The following is a 20,865-nucleotide window of genomic DNA, read 5'->3' as shown; positions in this document are numbered from 1 at the left end:
TGCACACTGTAACAACATGTAGTTGTTGTGTAACTATAGTAAGCTGGTCAGTCGATCAGCAGTGGACTGGGACGATAATTCAGGCTGAGAATTTGACTCCATACCAGGCCCCCCCTTTTCACGAAAAGCACAAGGCGAAATGCTTAGGGCCCATACAGGCTAGGGCTGGCTCTGTTTATCTCAGTGGTTTTATCTGGGGTTTTATCTGCTTCATAAACACACAGGAGAGAAAAATGCCGAAGGAGTGGTGGAAAAATGAGGACTTGGAGTTCCTGGTGAGCTCCTGAGATTAGTCAAAGTCTGAGAGGAATGCAAACACTCCCAGTAAACACAGCTTTGCAGGTGCAAACACTTCCAGTAACACAGTTGGTGAATCCATTGCAAGGTTAATGCATTACAGTCAGTACATTGACTGTTTGGGGACTGCACTGACTCCTAAAACAGTCCAGAAGAAAAATGTGCACTACTATCTATGACAATAGTTGTGTCTCTAGTCAGGCGCTCCATCCTTCAGAGGACATGGTTTAACCCAGCCCAGGAAGACTGCATCCCTTGTGGACCATAGACTACAAACCCAAATGGGACAGGCAGGTGTCGAGCGTCTTTTCGTGATCTGTATCACTAGATCGTCTCACCCTTAAAGCTGCTCAGCCCCACTACGGAAACATTTGAATCCTCCTTGTTTGTTTGTTTTTTTAAACACATGCACTGTTAGCTGTTCAGTTGAAGTGTGTTACTCACGAACTGGACATTCTTGGGCACTTGCTGGTGCCATTACATCTTTGAAAAACTGAAGCACAACGAAGCCTGGAAAGGTTGGTGATCGGAAATGTTTAGATAATCGCCTTTCAATTGTAGCCACCAAAGGTTGCAACCCCTGAATTGAGACACTAATGATATTATAAATATTATATAAATGCAATGACTCTAAAACACTTAAAAGCTACTACTTGTGCCCACAACAGCAGCAAAAATACACAATCTGACTTTAATTGAGTGGATAGTATGTAGGATGTGAGAGCACCTCTGTCTTTGCAGATCAATGCTTCATAGGGTTCTTTCTGCTGCTGTTTAGTGTTTAGCTTCCGTATCTGTCAGGTTTAACCCACATAGGCATGCATGGTGCTTTTCTGATGCTATTAACTTGCCATCCAATGTTTCTGAATGACACTATCACTGTCACGCACAGCTGTACAACGTGATGAAATACTACTTTTCATGTAGCCTGTGTTTTAACCCTCTTAATTTAATTCGGACACAGTGGCTCAATTCTTTTTTAAAAGTCAATGCCGGACGAGGAGGAGGAGGAGTTGTACGTGTTGCCCAGAGCTGAAGGGACAGTCAACATGGCAGAGAGGGGTGAATGGAAGATCATATGAAACTTATATCCCTTTCACTCGCTCAGTTTTCGCTGTGTATTGCTTGCTTCCTGTTGTCTATGTGGCTGTCGTGACTATATTTCTTCCCATCCTATCGCCTACTACATTGTCTCCTCTCTTCTGTCTTGCTTCTTTCCACCCGCCTCTCTCTCTGTCTGACAGCAGTAGCGCTCCTCTGGGAGGTAATTAGGAAAAACTCAACAGAGACACACACACCAGCCGCTGAAAACAGGGCTTTCAATACTTTCTTCTCTCCCTCCCTGCATTATAATAGCAAACGGCTGGGAGTCAGGGGAAGAGGGGGTAAGGGAGGGAAACAAGGAACTACCAGGACAGCTTTAGGGAATAATGTTGGGCGGAAAATGCCGCTTTGGTAGCTCCTGACTTTTATGTACCAAGGTACTCGATGCAAGTTTTACATTTCTTGTACCTGCTCGTGACACTTAAAGGCAAAAGGTCTTGTCTGGCAAATTTGCATCCGTGCAAAAGTAGAACTGATATAAAAGATGAGAACGAGGCTACTTTAAGGAGACTCTCTGCAGTAATCTAGGTCAAAGACAATGTTGCTTTTCTTCCTTCAAGCAATGTGCTCACTTTGTTGATGCACAAAACTGCATGTTACTGGTTCCTTGCCTACTGCTCAGCAGGCCAGTACAGTACAACACAACCGCCGGATAAATGCACCTGATGGTTCTTTTCTTCACACTGAACCTGCCTATGTGTGACCCAGTTCAAATACTTCACTGTTGTAGACCATTTACCAAACTTTTTATATAATGGTTTACATTTATATATAAAGCTTCCAAAATCAGCTGGAAACCTCAGATTCTGGTCATTTCTATCCATCAGATTTGCATTCCATTATTCATAGCTCATTTTAAGGCATGACAGTCCTGTATAATACTGTTTATTAACAAATCCAATGAAATGGAAAACTAAACCAAAAGCTAAAGCCAAAATGTGAATCTCATCTTGGCAATGGATGAAAAATCTTGTGATCACCAAAATAATTGTAAGGATACATCATCTGGGCAGAAATGTCACCCTTTATGGAGACCCAACCCCAAAACAATGTTAATTTGCTGTTTTTCATTAGAGGAAAGTCCTTGGTATCACCAAAGTGATTAGGGTTCATGCTTGTTGGACAATGAATGTTACTGTAAAACTTGGTCGTCCATGCCTTTATCCAGTCCAGACTGGACTTGACTACTGCAGTGCACTTCACTCCGGTATCAGCAAGCTAAACTTAAAACAGATTACTTATACAAAACGCTGCTGCCGGGCTTTTAATATTTACTAGATAGGAGACCACATAACACCAATCCTCCCTTCCATTCATTCACTGGTTCCCTGTGAGTTTTAGAATCTATTTGAAGACTTTACTTTTTGTTGTGGACGCCTTGAACAGTCAGGCTCTTTGTCTGTGATTTGCTAGCCTCCCATGAGCCAAGGTGGGTACTTACACTCTTTTCCAAAATCGTAAAATGACATTAAAGGTGACTGGCCAATTTGTTTTGGGCCCCTCGGCTGTGGAGCTCCCTGCCTCCTAGCACCTGCATCACTCTAATTTCGCACTCTGCGAACGCAGTCGTCGGTCTGGAGGATGAAAGACTCCTCCGTCAGTCCATTGAGCAGGACTGAGACACCATCCTGCCTCTGAATGTGCCCCTCTGCCCAGTCAGTGTGCAGGGGGTGGTCAGTATTGTCCGTGATGTCCAGCAGTTTGTTAAGAGTCCCAGCACACCACTACTGACTGGTAAAACATGAGCAGCAGTTTCCTGCAGGTGTTACAGGAGCCCTGCCAGGTCTGTGGAGGGTGTCTGTGTTCGCATGACTGCACCGTGCGAAGCCATGCATCTCACAGTCCTGCAAATATTTGATAATAAAACCTTGTTAAAACAAATGAGTGGATTCAGTCAACAGAAATGCTGAAGTGCTTAAATATATATGTTGGTTACATTAGATAGACATTGAAACTGACGTGAAAGATCATTTTCACTGACTGTTTTGCTTTGAACCCCCCCACAGCATGTGGAGAAAGTAGGCGAGACCAAGACTCTCTAGAAGAACTTGTAACGCTCAGGTGCATCTGAGGCAGTGCGGCTGCTCTAACCTGATAACATGTGGATCGAAATGAAGAGCAAGATGTTCCGGTCCATGTGCCTCTCACGTATCCGGTGCGGCCTGGCTATAAGAGCAGTTATGCTGCAGTGAAGTCGATGCTGCTGCAAGTGACGATGCCTGCACATACAGAGCTAAATGGTTTAAATGTTGCCTCATTTTGGGTGGAGTTAATCCCACTCACTTCAATCTGATCAAAAAGCTGACAAATACACTGCACATCACCAACTGAGCATGCTTCTGCTATTTTTGTCTGTTAGACTGTAAGAGGCCTGGGAACTTCTCTAGCAGAGGCTGCTATTAAAACTATGAGCAGGTCGAGATATCAAGGAGGATTGACAGCATTTCAACACATCTCTCTCTCACACAAAACGCCTACTATCCCGTGAGTGTATAATAACTACATCTGCACCACTTTTTGTTTCCCTGCAGATGTAAAGCATGTTATTAACAGAGCTGAGGGGGAGACAACACAGCTGCGGCCTGTGGTATAGTTACAGGAGGATGGGTCGCTGTATGCTGTACAAGCATATCTAATTCAAATACTGAATATTTAGATCTGGGACCATTACACTTTTCTTGATATCCAAAAGTTCTGAAAATTCAAGGAGCAACCTCACTATTGTCTTTGTCATATTCAAGTAGTGAAATATGGTGATAATGAGGAAATTCTTTTCGAAACAATATACATCCTACTTTGTACTCTGAACCCTTCAGAGATGTATGGTGCATCATTGCTAATGCTTTGTTGCAGCCTGCCGAAGATGGATGGATGGTCATGCTGAAACAGAGTGAGGATGAATGGATAGTTTTTCTGCGGTGCACAAAAGAGGGATAGATGGTTAGACTGAGCAGCAGCATTAAGGAAGGGGCTGAGGATGGATGACTCACCTTCTCTGTCTTTCGTGGACATTAGGACGGAGGGAACAAACATATCTGGGTAGCTTCCAAAAGACCGGCACCCGTCGCGTTTGGACTCAGAGGCGAGCCACGACACCCACTGTGTTTTGAACCGGGGTTTGGACCCTGCATGTGGCCGTGTGCGTCTTTCACACTCGGCTCCTTGAAGATTCTCTTCTTCGTTAGCCTTCTGATTAGCACTGAGTTGTTCTTAAATGCTAAAGCAAACATGGCAGTTTAACAAAACCATGGGGAAATGCCGTGAAGACTTTGGCATTTAAATGTGTGGAATGCATAAAAGAGAGATAAGAAAGGAGAGAGAAACCTAAAGAGGAGAACCTAATATCATCCAGTTTTACTTTGAAACTCTGAGTGTGTTCGCTAGGTTCGATTTTTGTGGGATTTGGCACATGCCTGGGTTTTGAAATATATCCGGATCTGCTATTAATACCAAACCTGCTTAACTGCAGCTGGATCAGAATCAGTGTGTATTGATCTCAGACATGACGTCATCAGAGGCATCGGTACAGAAACGTGTTACAGTCATGAGCAGAGCTGCTGAACCTTTTGCGTAAACAGGGGGTGGTTGAGGCCGTGCAGTCACTAGGCCATCCCACTGGGAGCAGACCATGGGGTAGACCAAGAATTCATTGAAGGGATTATATATCCCATCTGGACATGGAAGCCCCAGTGATCCCCGAAGAGGAGCTGGAACTTTGTAGGATAGAGCAACATGAGGAATACCCTGCTGAGCCTGCCCCCATTATGACCTGACCTCCCATGAGCTGGAGAAAATGGATCAGTGACTGACTATGATGCATTCAACAATGAAATGATCACAAACTAAACAAAACCTCAAGTAAACCGAAAGTCATATAAAATATATAAACCAAACAACAACTCAAATACTGACATTTAATATCCTATTTTTCATAATGGTTAGAGCAATAAATCAGTTTAGTTATATTTGAGGCAGATCCATCAGTAGTAGATAACTTATGTGAGACGGATTTATTGTGATGATCATGTTCATGCCTTTAATCTGATTTATTTTAATAATATTGTTTTTTTCTTTTATTATTTCACGCTCCATATAAACAATGAAAACCATCTTACAGTGGAAATGTTATCTCTCCAAGGTATTCTAGCCAAAACATACTGAACATGAGGTAAATTTTTTTTATAAATTATAGATTCTTTACAAAATATGAAAAAATGTAATATACAAAAGTTGAAAACCTAACATGCCAAATATAATATAAACAATGGGGTTGTTCGAGAAAATGCATCGAAAGAGAGTTTACAGAAACCTGCAGGAAATCATGGTTGTACAGTTGTAATGTTCCCTATCCAACATTTACATCTTTTAAAAACGTGTCCCATTGCTTTTTCTGTGTTGAAAGGAATAAACACAGAAAAAGTGTTTATTCCTTTCATATACATTTCCGAAATACTATCAATACATATTAATACTTAACATTACCATAGTCCCATAACTGCCAATACTGATGAATGATCACATGACCACTTCTTTGGACGGACATGTCTTTGTTCAGTTGTTAGATTGTCGCACTCACCAGTCAAAGCAAGGCAAGTGTATTTCACTGCTTGTGTAATCTTCTTGGAAATCCAACTCTGGAAGCAAATAATAAATAAATAACACCTTTTTGAAAAAGACATAAACACATAAAGAGAAAGCTGCTCATTCTGTGAGCTGACTGAACAGTGGGCTACTTAGTGACCAGCGGTAATGTTATTATGCACCTATTTGGAGCTAATGTTGAAATAATGATGAACAATGGAGAGGCACCAGTACGGTCCTTCAGTATGTGTGTGTACATGCTGCACTCCCTTTTAGTCCGTTATGAGATCAGAGGAACATGTGTGAATGATTTATTCGAGATGATTATACATTTGCATTCAGTCACTGTAAGTGGAGACGCAGGCGCCACTGTATGCAGCGCGCAGAGATCTCTTTAGCTGGATGAAAGCCACCTCCAGCCACCGAGTGGAGGGGACCGACATCTCTCCAGTGGCACCGACTTACGCCTGCTGCCGGTTAGATCTCTTAAATAATACACAACTCTCCGTTTTCCATTTAAACTCTTCGAGCGAGCAGGTAGCAGAAGCGGCAGCTGGGAGTTCTGCTGTAAGCATTAAGCCAGCGGGCCGGCTCGATGGCAGTCATCTCATCACCGATCCATAAAGCCTGCAACATTCCTGTTCAATCTGGTGATACAGCACCTCTGGGGGTGGCGGGTGGCGGTGGGGGTGGGTTGGCAGTGCAAAGTAGGCGAATTCGAAAGGCTCAGATTGTTACAAGCTCAGGGGACGGTGTCAATGGTGGAGAAATAAATGACTTATGTGTTTTTAAAGGCCTTTAAAGAGCAAATCTAGGATAACATTTTTTGTGAGTGTTTAGGATCTCTGAGGTGCTTACATGGCCTCTGAGGTTCACAGCAGCAAAATTACAATGTGTTTGCTGTGAGCACAGGAGCGCGGGGCTCATACTACTCCGCCGGTAGTCGTTTGTATAATATGTATCGGGGGCCGCTTCGCTGGATCCGAGCTATTGTGGGGGGGAAAGTGCCAAATCATTAAGTTATTTAATAGTTCATTGAGTCTCTACAGTTGGATGGTAATTAAACAACATTCGATCAATGCGTGGAGGGAGAGGCAGTGGATGACATTAAGTAGATGAGATGGTCTTAACCCCTGCAAACTGCTGGGATCAACTGATTGGCAATTAATGTCCTCACCAGCTGCCACTGCTGAAACCTGCTGTAATGACTTTAAAAGCTCAAACTTTCCTACGAAACAAACACGACGCTCGATGGAGTTATTCTAGTTCAGGGGAGGCACTGCTCTCTCTGTGTGTGTGTGTGTGTGCCCTCACACCAGGTCGACCGAAAGTGTGAGCTGGGATCCATTCAATCGTCTAATCGCACATCAAAACAAGAGCTCGGCCTTTTACTCGTTGTACCCCTGAGCGTCTGTGGTTGATTGTGCTCCAGAACAACGTGAAATACAGTTCATAGACAGGTTTGTTCTTTGCAAGGTGATTATATTATTCACGGGGATTGCCCTCGTTGCCTCAAGATGCAGTACCTTTTTGCCCAGTTCTTGTTAGATGAAATACATTATGAGTTTCCTTCTGTTTATTAGTTGGTATATGCAGTGGTCAGCAATGTTGAGTTTCTAGGTTTTCTCTGTGTTTGCGTTTGTCCTTTCTGGGTGTTCCAGCTTCCTCCCTCAGTCCAAAGACTAGCAGATTGGAGCCGACCAGTGTCAGTAGGGATTGACTCCAGCTCCCCCCCATGACCCTCAAGGGATTAGCTCTAAGAGTGTTTTATGTAAATGCTTTTGCAGGGCACATAAAAGGCAAAATGGTTTACTGTTGGTCTTTTTCATCGTGTGACGTACTTTGACAATATCTCAGCACTAATAGTATTTCCGGGGCTTGATGTTTGTAGATATCATGATATTAGGGAGTCATCACAAAACCATTCACTTTGACAGTTGTGACCACAATAACTGTTCCACCATGAAGGCTTGATGTGTGCACACTCTTGGAGGAGCAGAGGTCAAGCAGTCACGTTGTATCAGGCAGGGAAAACACACTGAGTGAGTTACGTCTTGTTAGAAACAAGCCCCGTCTCTTGTAATGGCCAGCTGAACACTTTTGGAGCCCAGTCAGCGAGAGCGTCCAGATATTCATTTCAAAAGCCACATCCAGCCCACACTGAACCCACAGGAGGGTAACAGCCAGTCTCGCTGTAATAACGACGCTGAGAAGGACTCTGAGCACGGCGTCGGTTCCTCGGCAGGGCAGCTGCTGTATTGATCATAAACAGGGCGGTCCCTTGAAAATAGCAGAAAGGTCAAGCCGTCGAGACACTGTCTGCAAAATATGAAAATCTCCGACTTATCTGTGATTATAATCAGCGTGTGCCACCTCGTCTGTTGCCTGCTGTAAATTAGCATCTGGATGGAAATATGTCAGACGAAGCAAATTTGTTTCATAAAGGAACACACAGCACACGATGAAATGATTTAATCAGAGACATGCAGGAGAATGACAGTGACAGTTGTGCATTTTGTTTGACTGTTATGTGCATATGTTGTACATTTAAATCATCAGCCTCATTGATCATAAAGACACCTCTTAATCGAGCTGTCATGTGTAATTTGAGGTGATTTAACAGCATCTTTATGGCTTCCTCCCTCGCCACTTGATTCTCCCCATCGTGTTACACACAAACACACACTGACACGCAATGTTTAACATGTGTTGCATCAACCTGTATATGCTCAGTTTGCTTAATCCTCGCGTGGCTGTGTTTTTCATCAGCAGCAAACGGCACAATGAACAAAACCGACATGAAAGCTTTAGGCTCCTCGCAAAGTGCAGCTTCACTTTCTCGCTCTTTTTAAAATATTAAAGGCAGAAGCAGCTTTGATCTCGTTTAACCCTCTCAAGTTGAAACCAGGGTCAAATATGTAGTTTAAGAAAAAATATGACCTGCAAAGTTTGTTACTGAGGGATAAGGTTTTGTTGATTAAGAAATCGGATCCATGTGAGGGCGTGTTTACGACTCTACATTTTTAGACGTGCAGTATATTTCTGTGTCTTTCATTTGCTGCAATGGATGCTTGAAGACTTATTTTCAGTTCATGGATCAATGGAGAGGTGACACTCTCAGATAGCAGCAATATGCTTAAATCCTGATAAATAAGAAAAGTAAACTATGTTCTGCATACACTTTTAAAACCAAATCCAGACGTGAGTTTCACTCTCTCTGTCACTTCTGGCTCTTTGATCGTATCCTGCCGGTTTGAAAGAGAATTCATCCACAGAGAAAGAAGTCGTTTTCTATCCGCTGAGTAAGAAAACAACCCTTCAGACAGCCGACAGTGATTCTACTGTAGCTGTCTCAGTCGGCCCCATTCTTCCCCCCTGCTCCCTGCAATGTTAGTTGGACTCCTGACTCGCTTGTCTCGCGATTCAGAGCCACTGGGCTGAGAGGAGGTAATCAAAGTCCTGGGTGGTGGAAAGGCACATCGGTTTGAAGAAGAAAGCACGCCGTACCGCCAGGATAGATGGGAAAAGGCGTATTCCTTGGCTATCCTGCAGTCAATCTGTGTTCGCTCAAAGGGAGGGAATGAAGTGGTGGCGGTGGAAAGGCATACTCCGTTAGAAAAGAGGATATCACCTCAGGGCACCCCGCCTCTCCTGCTGCCGCTGAACTCTTTTAATAAACATTTAACATTCGCAGGGGGGGAAAATCAATACCCACAGGAGGTGACTTCTCCGTATTCCAGTGAGTTGCCGCTAACTGCTGATATAGTAGTTCCTGTAACATTCCCACACTGCTACCTGCAAAAGAATGAAAATCTAATCACTCTGTTGTCTCACTCTGTCACTTATTTCTATGACAGAGCGAATTCTGTATATTCAGGTAACACTACCCAACCCTATATTACGGCAGCCATATTGGACAACAACGAAACAAAACACTTTGTTTACTTTTCTGGAGCTGTCATCTGGTCCATCTTTATATACACTCTGCTGCTTCCACCATCAGGCCTATGGAGGACCATACATGACATAAGTAAAAATAAATAAATAAATAAATGTATAAATAAATACAGAAATAAATAAATAAATGAATAAATAAAAATGGAAATAAATAAATAAATACAGAAATAAATAAATAAATATGTTAATACCAAAAGAAATGTCAAAAGAAATGTCTTAAATATATTTTAACATTTATTTTTTTCCTGATACATTTCCTTTGCATTTGCAGTGTCCTTATGCTAATGAGAAAGGCGGGCCTAACCGCAGTCTCATGCAGGATTGGTCACAGGAGTGTAATGATCCAGCCCTACTACTTCTGCCTCTCAATGCTGTTGTCCAGTAGCTGTTTGCAGCGTTGAGCCAGTTCACACTTAAAATGAACTAGTTCAAGTTCAGAGGGTTAGTTAAGGTTATTTTTTATTGGGATGATTTAGGTGTCAGTAGTCTTGACTGTGAGCGTCACGTCTCGTGTTGTACTGAGCACAAGGAGCGAGCCGAGAGGAGGAGGAGGAAACAGAAACTCCAGCTCGGTACAAACCACCTGCAGCTTCTGCTGTGATCATGAAGCCGCTGATCTCTGAGCAGATGTGACCAGAGAAGCTCTGTGTTTCCACTGTTTCCACTGTTCCACAGAGTCACTAACTGGCTGTTTCACGGTGAAGAGCTCAAGTCTCAGTCACTGCCCGTGTCTCTGAGTGAGTGTGTGGCACAGCGCAGGGGCTGTGTGTGTGTGTAGCTCAGTTGACCAATCCTGCTCGAGACTGAGGTTAGGCCCGCCTTTCTCATTCGCATAAGGACACTGAAATCGAAAAATAAAAGTTGGAATAAATGTGGAAATAAATAAATAAATATGGAAATAAATGCAGAATTAAATAAATCAATGTCTTAAACTTATTTCCACATTTATTTATTTATTTCCACTTTTATTGCAACTTTTATTTATTTCCACATTTATTTATTTCCACATTTCAGTGTCCTTATGCTAATGAGAAAGGCGGGCTTAACCTCAGTCTCGAGCAGGATTGGTCAACTGAACTACACACACACACACACAGCCCCTGCGCTCCGTCACACACTCGCTCAGAGACACGGGCAGTGACTGAGACTTGATCTCTTCACCGTGAAGCAGCCAGTTAGTGACTCTGTGGAACAGTGGAAACAGTGGAAACACAGAGCTTCTCTGGTCACATCTGCTCAGAGATCAGCGGCTTCATGTTCAGAGCAGAGGCGGCAGGTGGTTTGTAACGATCTGGAGTTTATGTTTCCTCCTCCTCCTCTCGGCTCGCTCCTTGTGCTCATTACAACACGAGACGTGACGCTCACAGTCAGGACTACTGACAGCTAAATCATCCCAATAAAAAATAACCTTAACTAACCCTCTGAACTTGAACTAGTTCATTTTAAGTGTGAACTGGCTCAACGCTGCAAACAGCTACTGGACACCAGCATTGAAAGGCAGAAGTAGTAGGGCTGGATCATTACACTCCTGTGACCAATCCTGCATGAGACTGCGGTTAGGCCCGCCTTTCTCATTAGCATAAGGACACTGCAAATGCAAAGGAAATGTATCAGGGAAAAAATAAATGTTAAAATATATTTAAGACATTTCTTTTGACATTTCTTTTGGTATTAACATATTTATTTATTTATTTATTTCCATTTTTATTTATTCATTTATTTATTTATTTATTTTTACTTATGTCATGTATGGTCCTCCATACAGGCCAAACTGTCAAGTTGAATACAAGTACTGTCAGGGCAGGGGCTGTTCACCTATACTGCAGCCAGCCACCAGGGGGCAATTGAGATGCCTTGGTTCCCCTTCATGGGAGCTGTTCTGTCATTCATATTGTCGTTCACACTAAGGAGCAGATAAACAGTCTAATGTCCCCTGTGATCGTTCTCTAGCCCCCCCTTCAGGAAAAAACCTTACATTTATCATTCCTTCCTAATAGTCACATTGTTAGTTCTATGCTTGTTCTATGTGTTATGTTCCTGTTATATCCTGTAATAAACCTTGTAGCCTGTTATATTGAGTTTTAGACTTCAATATCACCACTTACATGTCTGACTCTGTTTGAGTAAGCACGTTGCTTGTGTCTCTGTGAATATAAAGTTTTGCTTTCCATGGTGTGTTGGATCCTTATAAGTCAAGTGCAGCTTTTCTTGCCAGTTTCCTTTCGGTGTTGTGGTGACTCATCGTGAACGTGACTGATCCTGACTGAGGTGGGACAACAGACACAGTAGGTGGTGTGTCAGAGACGATCAGGTAGTCAGTGCAATTCTGAGTCAAGCCACAGCTCTTTGTCAGTGTTAGAAAAATACAGATTAAGCTTTTAAGTCTCACTGTCATGCGGATGATCATTTCATGCCGCAGGTCCACTTTTGGACATTATATAGCAGTAGTAAGCCAATCAGAGGCCGAGTAGGCTGGGTCATGTCTGTGTTTGTCTTCCTGGTATCACCGGCTCTTTACCTGATTAACCGAACTCATCCTTGAAAGAGATTCAAACATGAAGCAAACTACCAAAACAAAAATGTCAGCTGACGTTTCATGATGTTCTTTACCCCTGTATTGCTTGCCAGCAGCTTATGCAGGGACGGTAGTAGAAAGGTACGCGCTCCGTCCGATTATACACACTTTTCCAGGCACCACTACACCACTGTATGTTATTGTTTATGTGTGTGCGTGTGTGTTTGTGTCTGTGTGTGTTAATATGTGGACCTCCAGCCAGTACCACTTCTGATTGTTAATGGTCCTTGAAAACAGTCACGTTAGGACCACTTGTAAACATCAGTATAGATGCTTAGAGGAAGGTCGAGATTGACTGACTATTGAACGTCAGTATGAACCAACGCCGGCGTCTCAGTGAAAATGTATTCACAGAACAGCCTCAAGGTAAACATTGACCAAGCTGGTTGATTTTAGCTGATTACAAAACAGTAGGTTGACACTCAAGACATCATTTTAGTCTTTGGAGTTTAAGAGGTTGCAGGTATTTGTTTTTTCTATAACCTGAAAGACTGTTTTGTCCTGCACCAGTGAGCTCCTCCTCTGATTTAGCAGATTACCTGCAAAATTGATACAAAACATGTAACATTTGCTCATTACACCCAACTGATCAATTCAATTTCTTTATGTGCACTATTGCCTCATGTTTTATTTCACAATCGCTGACACAAACCGACCACCTGACAACTACAGTCACATTAAGTTCACTGGCAGAGCAACAGTGTCACCCGTGTCCCTCCTCTGAGTTTAGGAGTGAACTGAGTGAGCTTAGGTGACTCAGGTTCAAAGTAAAAGCAGCTCAGTGGATATATATATATATATATGAAAAAAACAAACTCTTCAGTCATAATCTTTTCTCACAAGTATCCAGCATTAGGTAAGGGCATGAACGAATGTGAGATATGAAGCTCTGCCAAGCAGGAGGCCTTGGCTAGCTACTGGGATGGGTTCTGTGTCAGCTACTGTTACCAGCGATACAACATACAAAAAACACACACACACACAAAGTTACTTAATTAAAAGGTATTCAAATATTTTGACTCTACTGTAAGACTCTTGATGCCAAACTGGCGGCCTTCGAATTGATATGGGTCTCTTCATCTCTTCTTTAGCATTTTTGTTTGTCTTTTTTATTTCTGTGTGTGTGCAAATGCCAGAAAGATAGAACACCCTCAATTCAACAGTGCAAGTAGTGTGTGATAAAGCTATTCTATCTGCCAGCGAGTCGGCGGTTATTGCATCCGTTCCGCGTCTGTGAGCGCTCTCCTTAAACTCAGCAAAGATGCTCTTGGAAAAGCCCATTTGCAAGGAACTGAATCGCTGTTTGGAGCATAGAGGGGCCTGGCCCAACACGGATAAAAAAAACAAAACCCAGAATCAGTTTCCCTCCAGCTGGGAACCTGAATACATACTGTCTCACTGTATCATATACAGGTAATGTCTGAGAGGCCGCCGCAGAGACAAAGGAGCAGGGGGCTCATGAATGTTTAATCAACATTTCCAATGTGCAGTCAAAACAAGCATTTATATATTCCTCGAGTTGATATCCAGTGCGGACGTGCAGAGGCTGATCTATGTTTAGCCATGCAAATGTGGGGATTAAAACTTCAGGCGAGGCTGGAGAGCGGAGAAGTGATCGCTGCTAAATTAGTCATTCTCAGGGAAATGCATTCGCTGCTACATGTGTGCACGCACACTCACCAGTCGGCTCAAACTTAGACCCAATTTTTCTGTCGCCGGTCTCTGACGGAATGTAATGTAAAATCACTTCAACAAAGTGTTTGATGTCGAGAAATAACTGTGAATCTACTGACGTGCCATGTCTCGATGACAAGTCTCCCAGCATGCCGAGTGATGGCCCGTGGAGCTGACAAAACGTTGTCATTCTGGAGACATCGCCCATCCACTTCAGCATCAATCAGCACCACGCACCAAAATTGCCCCAAAAAAGCCCATTTGGGACTGTTCATTGATGTGTTTCCCTCAAAGGTGAGTCATTTGTTCCACACCCAGACACTCTCTAATTGGATTGTAAATCTTTGGTGACGATTAATCATACGACCTGCTTCAGAGGTGCTAATGAGGAGCTATTTTAGCTGGATGACATCACCACAAATCACCCCTGGCAACTCCAAGCTCTGCATTCTGGCCTGTTTCTGAGTTTTCTTTTTCCGGTTGCAAGAGGAATTAAATTGTCGTTTTTTTTTTTTTTTATGGCTCCTATGCCTGTGGTTGCAAGTTTGTTGGAGAAATGGCCCTGAAAACCCAAATCTGTGCTCTCTCACACGCTCCTTCTCTCACCCTTTGGCATCTCCGATCTCCTCTAAGTGATAGACATTAACTTAGTCACCCGAAAACGTTTTGCCATTTTCAGACTCAACAAAGCATTACTTGGAGTGCTAAGGAAAAGTGTGTTTTTACAGCTTGGCATTTGAGTGTAAGCATTGTGTAACTATGTGTCGCTCCTTGTCCTTTTTCCTGAAGCTCATCATCAGGGTCATTAAATATCTTTTTGGTCTCAGTTGGAGGATCAAGCTCTTACCACGATTTTTTAGAAAAGATAAAATAAACATCTGAAGAATCACCTCTAGATTTGTCAAGGGGCACTTTAAAGCTTGGATTTGGATCTATAAGTCAGCAGTTTTTGAAGGCAGGAAATCTAAGAGTCCAAACCATAGAGGTTGGACGATGCTGAGGTGTAATGGATAAACACTGCATCCAGTTGACTCCTAAAGAGAAATATATCCATCAAAAAAGAACTCTTATTAACACTAATAAGTGGTGGGTGAAGTTTAGAATCAAATCATGACTTGGCAAATGAGTACTTTAAAATATCATCAAGCTGACAAGTGGTTTGAGGAATCATCCTCTACGAGGCAACAATTCATTCTGATACAGCTGTATATTTTAAAATCATCCACGTCTCCTAAACCTTAATCTGAATCATTTGCATTGCAAACATTTCGTAGGAGTGCTTGATTTTAACTTAAACATTAATGTTGACCTTGGTGAAAAATAATCACTTTCACTGTTCTGCATTGAAATGTTGAAAGTACTGACAAAGTACAAAACTGGAATACTCTGTCTTACAGCATACTAAAACTAATTCACCTCAAACCCTGGGTCCCTCACTAAGTTCAAACATTCACTCATAAATGAACATCTACGTTTAAGCCGCTGACAAACAGCTTCACACAATACAGAGTAGGCGCCATATACTATCTCTTATGTGCATAGCATATTTTCACACTGGCACAATGAAAGCGATGCATTGTTCATCAATCAGCAATGAATGGCCTCCCAGAATATATGAGGGGATGAACCAGTCAAGCAAGACAAAATGTGCTTGAAATGTTAAAGCTGTAAATCGACATCACATAGATGAGACCTAAGTGAAAGCAATTTATTTCATTACTTTTGTTCTAAGCACAGTGTTCCCAAATCTAATGAGGCCTGTTTGCATTAATTTATGTTTTACTGCCTACTTATGGCAGCAGCAGGCTATTATCTGTACAAGATGGTTTTAATACTAGATGATGCTCCTCATCGTTTCTCTCATTATTGTTGGTGTGACTGGTTTCGATTGACAACGTTGTGAGGTTGTCAAGCTGAGGAGAGAGCAGCTCGTTTTTCACTTTTTCGCTCTGAGGATAAAACCTTGGATCTCTGACGTGTAACTGACTGTAGAATAAGAATCTGAATCAGAATCAGGTTTTATTGGCCAAGTAAGTTGCACAAACAGGGAATTTGACGTGGCTCTCAGTGTGCTAACATAGAAGACACATAACAACACAAAACAAAACAAACAGTGTCATGGTCTAGGAAAGGAAAGAAAAGAAGTGCAGGGATAAGTATTGAACGGTATGAGTATTACAGTTGTACAAATAAATAATATAATTAAATATAATAACAATATAATATAACTTTGGGAGTATTTGTACAGTTGTTATTATAAAGATCCAGAGTTATGCACAGTGCCACAGTGGATTGGCTGTTCAGAAGTGAGACGGTGAGGGGGAAGAAACTGTTTTTGTGTCTGGAGGTTTTGGTGAACTACAGATGAGCTTCTCCCCCTCTGAGATCAGGTATCTTGCATATATATGACTAATCACATGCACCAATACAGTAGCAGGTAAATTAAGTAGTTACACTGCAAGTTGTGCATAGATAGTGTGTGTGTGTGACAGTATGGCTGGTGACTGGAGCAGAGTTACAAGTTAGAAGTGCATGCTCTGAGCTAGCAGTGAATTGTTTGTGCTGTTCAAACTTTTTGTAAACATGGCTACAACTAATCAAGACCTAATTCAAGTTCCAATTCTTCCACTGCTGGCCTGGAATAATGCGGAACCCATGTCGGAAAAATCTAGGACACATCCAAAAACAAGTGTTTGATGCTCCAGATATAAAACAAACTGCCAATAGGAGGAAGGATCACAGTCTAAAAAATACAGCAATCAATCGTGAAGACCAATTTAAAATATATTGACAGTTTTTGTGTACTTACTCTCAAAGCCAAAGTTCCACATTGCAGTTTGAAGAGTTTCTTATAGCTCTAATCTACCAGCAACCAGGTCTCCAGGGTCAAGTTTGTAGCTTGTCCACAGTCCACTATGACTGTCAAACTGCCTGAACTGGAAAGCAACTCAGGTGTTGAAGCAATGAACCAATGTGCAATTCTAGGGCTACATACTTTGTTGATCAGCGGTCTCCAGAATGACAGGTGACACGTTTGGGTTAAAATAGCTACGTGGTTAGGGTTCGGGGATCTTCGTTGTCATGGTTACAATCGTGGTTAAGGAAGGATCATGGTTGAAATCAAGAAATACTTACAATTGGAAAAAGGAAACAAACAGTGATCCGTTTAGGTGTGTGATGTTGTCAAATCTTTCCAAACCAATATATTAGCTTTACGAACTCTGTTGCTGTTTAACAACAACCAATCTTCCACTGTACATTTGTAACACTGGCACGTCAGTTTGACTGGATTTGAGACGGCTAACTAACGCCCATGCCCATTTTACTGCAAATTCCTTCCCCTTGACAAAAAATCACAAATCAGCTTTGCAGTATATCTGGTTATGTTTAATGCTGAGACAGCACTTGCCAACCTGTGCACCTGTGACCACTGTCACAAAATCCAAGACACTGCTGCCTGGGGTCTGTCTCCTTTTGCCTTTATGGGAGGATCAGTCTGATGAGTTCATATTGGATTCTCCCTTGAACGTATTCTGTGAGGATACAAGGGTCTGATACCAGCAGGAGAACACTCAAATGATCTTGTTCCTGTGGCAAACTTAGGATGACACAACAACCATCATCCTTATTTGCTCTGTGCCGAGATGGTCAGGAATCTAAAGATGCCACGTTCTACAACATGTCCTTAACTGAGAGAAACAATCTTCCACAACTTTGACCTTTTACTTGAAATGCTATCCCAGGTTCTGTTACTGGATTGTATTGTTATATTATAACTCTGCAATTGATGAAGCACCACTTAGAACTCTAGGTTAGTGTAACAAGTAACAAGAACACTCTGTCTAGTAAGCAATGCCATCGTTCAATATATAACACTGAAGGACCAAACACATGCATTAGTTAGCCTTTATCCTGCAAGTGTATCACACAGAGACACGTTGGAACCCCCCTCCTTTAAAGAAGGACAATCCCAACAAGATGGAAACAGCTTTTGCTGCCCAAACCAGCTGGTAACCAGAGTTGAAGTTTCTCTACTTCATGGCACAGAGTAGAAAATGTGTGGTAAGTTTACTTTCACAGACGGAGCACAAGGAACCAGCCCCTTTCATTCAGAAAGAAGCAGGGTTTTTACAGATCGTTATTAATCGAGGCACTAACACTAGTTATCTCCAAAAAACGGGGTAGAGGCTGATCACCTTAATCATGGCTGTGCAATTTCATAAGAAACAGAGCTTTGAGTTGGATAGTTTGGTAGTCTTCTCAGCTCTGCCTTCACTTGTCTCAGCTGGTCCACTCCACGCCGGACAACAACCAAGCTAATTGACTTGGACTGCGCTGTCTGGACTCGGTGGTGGCAGAGTCTTTGAAAGGTGCAGGTCTGCAGCGGGAAATTAATCTCACCACACTGAGGTAACTCCCTTGCAGCTGTTGGCATTCGCCGTCCACCCCATTGATCGGGTCCGTCTGTGCAGGCAGGGCTGGATAATTATATTTAATGTATGAGGAGCGAAGGGGGCTCCAGGCTTGTCACAGTCAGTGTGGACTGATCCAACTGGCCTCATGCTAATACGGCCTGGCAGGCCTCCCTGAGGAGAGAGCTGGCTTTAGGGAGCATGGAGGAGGACTCATTCTGCCTATGCCGATTCGTCAAACGGGAGGGGAGAACTTTATCTTCAGGTGATCCCAAAAACATTAAGTGAGAGAGAAGTAAAAGGCGAGACCGAAAGAAAAACGACAACGCAGAGGTCGGAGGGATATGCATCTGGGTTACATGGAAGGTTAGAAGGCAGTTAAATGGAAAAACACTAACTGCCTACTTTGGGAAATTAGCATTTATTGTCTTATCAATGGCATCAGCTGTGAATGTGTGTGTGAGGAACTGACTCTGTCCATGTTTGTTTGCCCCTGTGTCAAACACCATTGATTGCCTTTAGCATTTACCTTAAAGGTCAGAATATGAGTGTAGTCAAAATTTTCGGGCTGTTGGCTTCACCAGTTTCTGATTTCTGATTGGTTTAAAAGAGAAGGATAACAATTTTGCATCTGCTGTATGTCTTAAAATCTCAATCTACACATCAGTTAATAAGGGCAGCATTGTTGCCGTAAAGCAGGAAGGTTCCCGGTACGAATCGGTTTGGTGAAGAGTTTGCATGTTTTCCCCATGGTTGCATGGGTTTCCACTGGGTACTCCATATTCCTCCCACAGTCCCAAAACATGCATATTGTTGGTAATGTGATTGCAAACTCTAAATTGACCTTAGGTGTGAATGTGAAAGTGATTGTTTGTGTCTGTATGTTGGTCTTGTTATAGTCTGGAAACCAGTGCAGGGTGTTCCCCGCCTCTCACCCCTCCACAATCCTAAAGGAATAGGCGGCATGGATAATTAATACATAGATGAATGAATGAACATTGGTGAATGTTTAAATTCCAATCTCCCTACAAGCTCACATGGGTTTTATTGAAGTAACTGTGTGAATGTATTATAGAAGTAAAACATAAAACATACAGGCTCAGATTTTTGTTCTCACATTAAGTCTACAAGCTCCCGCATCTTGCAACATATTTACCTTCACAGCTTCTCCACTCAGCCTGCAAAAACATTGTGAAGGGAATACTAAACAAGGAGGGGTTGTGCTCACAAAGCTTTAATCAATGCTATTATTAATGGTTGACTGCTCTGGATAGGAAGAGAAGCTGGCTGAGGAGACATTTCACACTTTAATCAGCTAGAATAATAGCTTTTGCAGCACTTACGGCTCTCTCCACTCATATGTCACCGCTCATTTCGGAGAATTTTCTCCAGACGGAGCACGGTGCCAGACTTATTTTGGTCAGTTGTCAAGGCGATAGTGCTTTGGAGCCAATAAACAGATCATAATGACCATAAAGAAATATTGACAATAACATCATATCAAACAAAGTGTTCAACATTTATTAAAGTGCTGATGTTCCACTGCTGGTGCAATTGGTTGATCAGAATTAGACCCATGACGTGATGCTTCAAGCCAATTACAAACATAGTCAAATGAATTCACTTATATTGTGCTTTACACACATTGCTCAGGTAGTTTTACAAAATACTTTTGCATCTGCAGGTGGTGCTCTGATGGGGGATGGGGGGGAGCAATGTTGCTGTATTTATAGGTGTGAAGTTACATTTCAGCCATTTAAACGTAATAGGGGATTTTATTTTTTAATAGAAAAATCCGTTACATATATGAGTTATCGTGGTTGTAAGAAGTGTAGATAAAAAATGAGTAGAAACAAACACACACAGAGCTTGATTTCATATTCAAATCTTTTATTTTGTGCTGTTTGCCCTGATCACTGCCCTCTCCCCTGCAACTCAGTCCAACAAACTCCCTATAGCACAAGCCCATGTTGTTTTACATTTTATTAATAGCAACATCAGAGTACTAAATGTACAGAGGACGAATCCAATGAGAATCGCATTTACAGTGCTTGCAAATACAGAGCTTAGTAGTACAAGAGTAACCAAATCAAAGTCACCTGGAAATCGAAACGTTTACCAATAACTACAAAAGGAAGAGATGTGGTTCATAAGACACAAAATAAAAGTTATACAACATTTAGCCGTCACAGAGACAGACTGGAGTCCTTTTCGTGGAGGTGTGTGTATATGTGTGTGCGTGCGTGCGTGTAAGTGTTTGTATAT

The sequence above is a fragment of the Platichthys flesus genome, chromosome 7, assembly GCF_949316205.1.
Source record: "Platichthys flesus chromosome 7, fPlaFle2.1, whole genome shotgun sequence".
Taxonomy (NCBI): Eukaryota; Metazoa; Chordata; class Actinopteri; order Pleuronectiformes; family Pleuronectidae; genus Platichthys; species Platichthys flesus.
Note: the sequence above shows the minus strand (reverse complement) of the source record.